The sequence below is a fragment of the Phoenix dactylifera genome, chromosome 8 (assembly GCF_051530095.1).
Source record: "Phoenix dactylifera cultivar Ajwa chromosome 8, Ajwa_hap1_PhDact_Kaust_v1.1, whole genome shotgun sequence".
Taxonomy (NCBI): domain Eukaryota; kingdom Viridiplantae; phylum Streptophyta; class Magnoliopsida; order Arecales; family Arecaceae; genus Phoenix; species Phoenix dactylifera.
The window spans coordinates 17413189-17420889 of NC_143197.1; positions in this window are offsets into that span (position 1 = coordinate 17413189).

Sequence of the window (7701 nt, forward strand, 5' to 3'; positions counted from 1 at the left end):
ACAATGCCATAACTTGGTGTCCACATCTGCTGCAACAACTCCAATAGAGTTCTCCGTGCCGTTGGTGACATAAAGTGTCCCAACCTTCTTGCCACTAGCCACCGTCAACGAACCTCTGGATATCTTCCACTGATCAGCTGTGAAAGTAGCCTTGTACCCCTGGCTCGCCAACTGTCCAACAGAAATCAGATTCCTCTGCAGTTGAGGTACGTGCCGTACGTCCTCAAGCTCAAGTGAAGATCCAGAAACCAACTTCACTTCCGCGCTTCCCCTTCCTTGTATGGTGCAAGGCTCTCCATCCCCTAGGTAGACTTTGCCAAAGTCTCCCTTCTCATATCCTTCAAGAAGCTTCCGTTGGGATGTAGCATGGAAAGACGCGCCCGAGTCTATCACCCAAGACTCGTCACAGGTAGACAAAGATAGAACGAGGGCATCCATATCACCGTCTTCAGCAAGATTTGCCAGATCCTTGCTGACTCCTTCGGTGTGGTCGCCTTGCTTCCCTTTAGGAGATTTGCAATCCCTCCTAAAGTGCCCCGTCTTTCCGCAGTTCCAGCACTTCACTCCCTTGTTCTGAGGTGCTCGAGACCTGCTGGATCTCGACTTCGAGTCGCTTCGAAATCGACCGTCCTTCTTTTGTCTTCCCCGGTCAGAGGTGTTTAGTGCACTTCCAGACGACTCCATAGCTCCAGAAGATTTCCTTCTTGCTTCTTCACTCAGAAGCACTCCCACAACGTCATCAAAAATCAACTTCCCCATTGCCGAAGAGTTGCTCACCGCCATCACCAGGCCCTCCCAGCTATCAGGCAATCCGGAGAGGATTAGCAATGCCCGAATCTCATCGTCAAAACTAATCTCCACTGACTCCAACTGGGCCGTGAGTCCATTGAACTCGTTGAGGTATTCTGCTATGCTGCCGCCATTTTTCATACGAAGATTAAACAACCTCTTCATGAGAAATACCTTGTTTGATGCTGAGGGTTTCTCGTACATCCGCGACAATGTTGCCATCAACTCCATCGTCGTCTTCTCGTTTTTGATGTCGAATGCCACTTGGGATGCAAGTGACAATCTGATGGTGCCGAGCGTCTTCCGATCGAGGACCTCCCAGTCTTCATCGGACATCTTCTCTGGTTTCTTTGCTCTACCTCCAAGAGGTAAATAGAGATCCTTCTGGTAAAGGTAATCTTCTATTTGCATCTTCCAAAACCCGAAGTTCGTGCCATTGAACTTCTCAATTCGCAACTTCCCTTCATCCGCCATTGCAGAATAACCAATAGCTCTGATACCAATTGTTGTCGGCGCCCCGCACCGGAACCCACTCACACCAGCGCCGCCACCGACGTCGGACAAGCAAGAGAGATACAAACGGATAAGCACTCTCTCGCTCCCTTGACTCCGGACTCAAGGATCACCTCTTCGCTCCGCCTACGAAGGGCAAAAGATTACCCCGTGGTATCAGTAGGATAAAACACTTGAGCACCGCAACGGATTATCAAAGATCAAAGGAAGAGAAGGAAGAAAATAGCAAAGCAAACACAAAAATGTAACGAGGTTCGGCTACAAATAGCCTACGTCCTCCACCGCTCCAAATCTCAATAAGGATGATCTGATTACAGAGATAGCACACACCCGAACGATCACAAGCGATCGATCTACAAGAGATTCACACAGAATTCCCTTTGCACAAGAAGTAGGATCCCAATCCTCTTCTTCTCTAGAACCCTAGCCTCACAAACAAGAGTCTCTCTCAAATATACGGCCAATAATCTTACCCTAGGGCTCTCATGAGTCCTATATATAGTCTCAAGACCTTCAGATGATCATAGCTGTCGAAACGCCACCAAAAACACCAAAAGAAAATCGTCCGTACGATTTTTCGCGAGCCCGAGTCGACTCGGCTGAAGTCCGAGTCGACTCTGGCACGTCTGAACAACTTCCAGTTTAACTGGCACGATCTCGAGTCGACTCCACTGTATCTCGAGTCGACTCGACGATGCTCCGAGTCGACTCGACTGTAGTTCGAGTCGACTCTGACAGTCCAGACAGAAACATGGTTTTTGCGGCTTTCTCCTCTCGGGTCGACTCGACAGACCTCGAGTCGACTCGACTGTTCCCGAGTCGACTCGACTGAAGCTCGAGTCGACTCCGACAGTCCGCCAGACAGAAAACTATGCAGAATTGATTTTCCTTCAATTCTCTTCATCACCAAAGGTCTCCACATACCCCAACAGAACCGAGCCATCTGCCTCCGAAAATTGTCGAAGCCGCGGAGAAACCCATCCACAGTCTCCTCCTCCAGCATGTCGCGGAATTCTTCCGAATCTTTGAAGAAGTCCACGGCATGCTCGGCTCGCTCGAGCACCCTTCTCTCCTGGGCCTCAAGTTGCTCGATCTTCAACCGCAAGACCCCGCCTTCGTATTTCAGGCCCGCAGCTTCAGATTGGACCTCCATCAGACGCGCCTCCGAAGCGCGCAGGGCCGACTTGGTCAGGGAGTGAGCAGCCCTCTCCTCCTCGAGCTCCTCGACAATGGCCAGTTGTCCAGCCTCCGTTGCCTCCCTCCGCGCTTCGGCCTCCGCTAGCGCGGCCTCCAGCTCGGCGACCCTTTTCTTGACCGGCTCCAATTGCCGGCTGAGTCGCCGAGTCTCTTCCTGACATCCTTGGGCGATGAATATCGGGGTGTCGACCTCATGAACATGCTGCAGGAAAAAAAGAGAGAAAGCAATCATAAGTAAAAGATATATATAAACTAGTAGCCGAAGTAAAATTAAGAGAATGGCTTACCCGAACAGTATTGCAGTAAGTGCTGTCGACAATTTCTTCCAGCGACAAGTTCCGGAACTCGGCCCGGTCCGCTGGAAGCATGGCGCGCCGAAACACCGCACGCGCAACATCAGCATCGTGGAAGGCCGAGCTCCCCTCAAGGAGTGGGGACCCTGGCTCGGCCGATTCTCCCCTTGGGCCCCTCGAAGAGCTCGGCTCGCCCGAACTTGGGGCCTGGGGGTGAGCGGCATTCGGGACCTCGGGGCCCCTGCTCGGCTCGGGCTCCGAGCGCCGCAGCTGGATGATCGTCGGCCTCTCCCGCTGGGAGACGGGGGCAGGACAGGATGGGGCCGCCGAGCCCACGTCCCCGGCGGCTGATGTTCGCCCTCGAACGGCTGCCGAGGTTCCCGCCTCCGGGCCTCCCATCCCGGCAGAGGCAGAAGTGACGCCCGATTTGGACTTCTTTCGGGGCCGAGGAATAGCCTCGCCGGCCTCGGCTTCTCGCCTCTTCAACCAAGAAAAGAGGGATGTGTTGCTGGTCGGCATGTGAGGAATGTCTGAAATGAAGAAATCCTTCTAAGTGTTAGACCAATATCAAAAGAACGAGAGAAAGAAACGAATAAGGCAAAGACAAAACAATGTGACTGCTCTTACCCTCGGGACGCGCCGAACTCAGGCCAACGCTCGCCAAGGCATCCTCTCTTAGGAGGTCGGTCGGGTTGAAACCCTTTTCGAGGCCCCGCATAGCATCAAGGACCCTCTAATCGCTCGCCGAGGGCTCGGATAGCCTGTTAAGGGCCTTCAGCCGGGGGTGCCCCCACCTCGGGTCGAATCCCCATGGCACCTCAGACGCAAGAAAGAAAAACTTTTCCTTCCACTCATGGATAGAGGAAGGAGCACCTTGAAAAAATGACATACCACCCCGAAAGGCGAAGTATAGCCACTCTCCATCCGCCGTTTTAATAGGAAACACCGGCGGAAAATTCTCACCGAAGCCGGAATCCCGTGCGCAAGGCAAAGGAACAAAAATCCGACTATGGTCCTCCATGAATTCAGAGCAAGCTGAGCTGGAACGAGTTGGTACTCCACCAGCATGCTGTTCACAAACTCATGAAGGGGGAACCGCAAACCGGCCCAGAGCGTCTCGAGGTGAATCCCGATCCGACCTGGGGGCGGCCGCGTCACCCTGTCCTCCCGCCCCGCAGTTTCAAGACGAAACCCAGGCCGAAAAAAGAACCGGGAGCGGATTAACTCCAGCTCCTCCCCCGACAAATTAGATCCAGCCTCATCTGGACCAAGACCCATTTCGGAAGAAAGAAAAATGACCAAAAGACGAAGGAGACGGGAAAAAGGAGGAAAAAGGAGGACCCCCAAGCTAACACAAAGAGAAAACCTATGGGAGGAATCGCCGGAAATCGCTCCGAGCACCGCCGGAGAGGTTCTGTTGTGACTGAGAAAGAAGACGAGGATAGAAACGGCGGAAAAGAGAAGGCGACTAAGCAAGACTTCTCTTAGGGCCAGATCGAGGGGTTTATATAAACCTTTCTAACAGCCCAGATCGACAGGGCTGGTTTCCACCCCCCGTCCAGATCACGCCACGTATCGGCCTCGGAAGCCGGAGCATCGCATAAATTCTGGGCTGATGCCTCGAATACAGAACCGAGGCACCGTCCCATCGGATCTCGCGGCCTCATCATGGGCCTGCTACGCCGGATCGCCTCGAAAGGCGAGCAAGCGCCCCCCCGCTCCTCTCATTAAAGGAGCCCCGGGACGTGCGGAGCACCGACATAATTTCAGCCTCCCAAGTCCCCATTCGGTCGATATGAGACTAAGTGCGTCTGCCCTCGAGCAACTGGCCTAATTCTCAGCCCCGGACAACCGACTTGGCTTTAGGCCCCGAACAGCTAATCTAACATCCGACCTCAAGGCGTTCGATCCAATAAACATCCTCCATCCAGATCACACCACGTGTCCGCCTCGAGGATTGAGACCGCGTATTTATTCAGGAAGGACGCCTCGAATACGGAACCAAGGCGCCGCCCCACCAGGTCCTGGGACCCCATCATGAGCTCACCATACGAGACGGCAATGAAGGGTCAAGAGGCGCAACCCCCCGCCTCCCCTCCGTTATAAAAGCTTCGGGACGTGTGAGGGCGCCGGCATAGTTCAACTCTCCTCGATCCCTGCCACCATAATAAAGACTACTACTTTCCGCGTCCGAGCTTACGAGCAGCTCGAACTCAGAAGTCGGGAGGTAGTGTTAAGGGAATGCAAGTTCCCCCGAGTACATGAGAACCTTGCTGGTATGGGACCGGATGACGGCCGACCTCGGGCGGCCGAACTTGATGCCCGACTTAAGAGCGCCCGACCCCAGGAGTCGGACTCCACCAACTGTCCACTATGGGTACATTACCCTACGGACCGACGCAGGATCACGCCATAGGTGGCTTGCTCCACAATTAATACGCCCGACCTGGCGCCCCACCAAGCGTCTAGCTTTAGGGCTCTTGACCTCGGAAGTCCGACCTCGCCGCCCACCTACCGCGGTTGCACTCTTCTGAAGTCCAGTCAGGGGCCATACCCTGCCACCGCCTCCAGCATTTAATGCGCATGATCTCTGCAAACCCCCGACTCACTCAACAATTAATGTATATCTCCGACTTACTCAACAATTAATGCATATCTCCGGCTCACTCAACAATTAATGCGCGTGGCTCCTATCATCTACGGATCTTCGGTCCTCCACGGCAAATCAACTCAGCAGCGTTCAGTCAGCCGTGACAACTCTCTGATCCCGACCTTGCCTCCGACGTCAAGGCATTAATTCACCTGGTCGCGCACCAACTCAAGCGACGTGCTGAGTCGTACGGCAACCTCGCCCCATCACATCACAGGTAATCCGACCCCCCTATAAAAAGAAACCCCTCCTCCTCAGTGGGGGGTTGGACTCAGAAAAAGCCCAGCAGAATATATCTCCTTCCTTCCTCTCTCCTACTCAAAAAAAATTAAGCCCCCTCTCTGACTTAAGCATCGGAGGGCCGGCGCCGGAAATCCCGGCCACCGGTTTTCTTTTGCAGGCCCCCCACGGAGGACGCCGCTTGCCGACGGATCGCCGCCCCCCAGTGTTCGCCGGAGCTCCTCCTCCTCTGCCGACGGTCGTCTCCGGGTCCAATTTCCAGCAACAGTTGGCGCATGGTAAAAAATTATGAGTTTCATAATATCATATGCTTGATTCGTAATTTTAAGAAAACATATATCATCAATATCTAGTACCATAAGCATGAAAAATATGTGAAAATTTGAAAGCTAATAAGGAGTGTCGGGATTACTTACAAATTCAAAAACTAGTAAGAAGTATAAGATTTACTTACTTCTTTTGTCTGAGACTGTCAGACTTCGCTAGGGGACTTTGCTAGAGTTATTTGAAATATTAATAGCAAAATTAATTTCTAAATAATAACTTTAAATATACAATTAGAGAAGATTTGACCGAGCATATGGTTGTTTCATGCGGGTCAGGTCTAGATGTTTGGCTCAATGAATCAGACTCAAGCCGGCCAAGATCAATCAATATGGTTTGTCATTGGAGGTTTCAAAGACATTCAACTGGGTCGGGGTAATCGATTTAGTAGGCAGCCCGGGCACCAAGGCAGATCAGGGCCCTTTGCAGGGGCAACTCGGGTTTGTAGATCAAGTTGATGGGACTCGGTTCATAGATTCATGGGTCTTTTTAGATGGAGAAAGAAAAGAAAGAAAATATGAGATAGTTATCTGTCCTCTTCTTATTTTCTTCTTTCTTCCTCTTTCTTGGCAAAACAGAGGAGGAAGGGAGGTAGTTGGTGGTTGTGATTGTGGAGGTTCGGCAAGGTGGTGGCAACAGCGGAGAATAGCCGGCGACGGCGGCCGGCTAGCCGAACCCAAAAATAGAGTCGAGAAGAGGGCTTATTGGCTCAGTCATTCTCGGATCCCAACCCGCTTGCTGGCGGCTGAGGGTCCAGCTCTGGCTTAGGGTGATGTAAGGGGCCAAGGCTCTCGGCGATGAACGCGGGCAGCGACAGTGGTTAGAAAAAGAAAGAAAAGAGGGAAAAACAAAGCAAAACAGGAGATCCTTTTTTCCGAGTGGTTTTCAGCCGATTTCTCAGTCGACAGCCATGAATTCTAGTCGTCCAAAGAAGAAGAAGGAAAAGGGAGGAAGATCAGAATGTTACCTCGGCTCCGAAGGCGTTGGCAACCCCGATTTCCGCTGAGCACAGTGTTGGGCAACCGTGAAATGGAAAAAAGAAGAAGGAGAGCTGATGACCATCAGTGGAGGGCTTAGAAGGGTGGGGAGGTGTTTATATAGAGGAAAAACCAACTCAAACATGGAAGGGTGCACGGCCATGTGAACCATTGCTCACATGGACTTGCGGCCTAAATCATGTGCAAGCCAGCAATGGGTCGGGCTGATCAAGTGGATCAGGTTTGGACCGGGCCTTCACCAAAAAAAAATAATTTCTTATATTCATAAAAAGAAAACTAATCTAAAAGAAAACTAATTTCTTATATTCCAAAAGGGTTTTGAAATATATAGTATACTATTTTTGAATCGATTCAGTTAGTTGGGTTTTGATTATAAATTTAAAGATTCAAATCTAATGCTTACCAGAAGTAGGTCATGTTTTTGGTGAGCTTAATCCAAATAACATTGGGTTCTGGTTGGATTGGTTTAATTTTGGATTGTTTCTACACGGGCAGCTCGTCAATACAATTCACTTGCAATTATAGATGCCACCATTAGGCATGTGCTAATCGTATTACTCACTTAAGTTTGCATGTTTTAACATGTGAACAAATCCAAAAAGTAAAAAAAAGTTTAGTACTTAGATGCTCTTAGATACCTGCTGGTGATTTGTGTTTCTGATAAAAGGGCTTGAAGCTGACGAGAGAATTTTATATT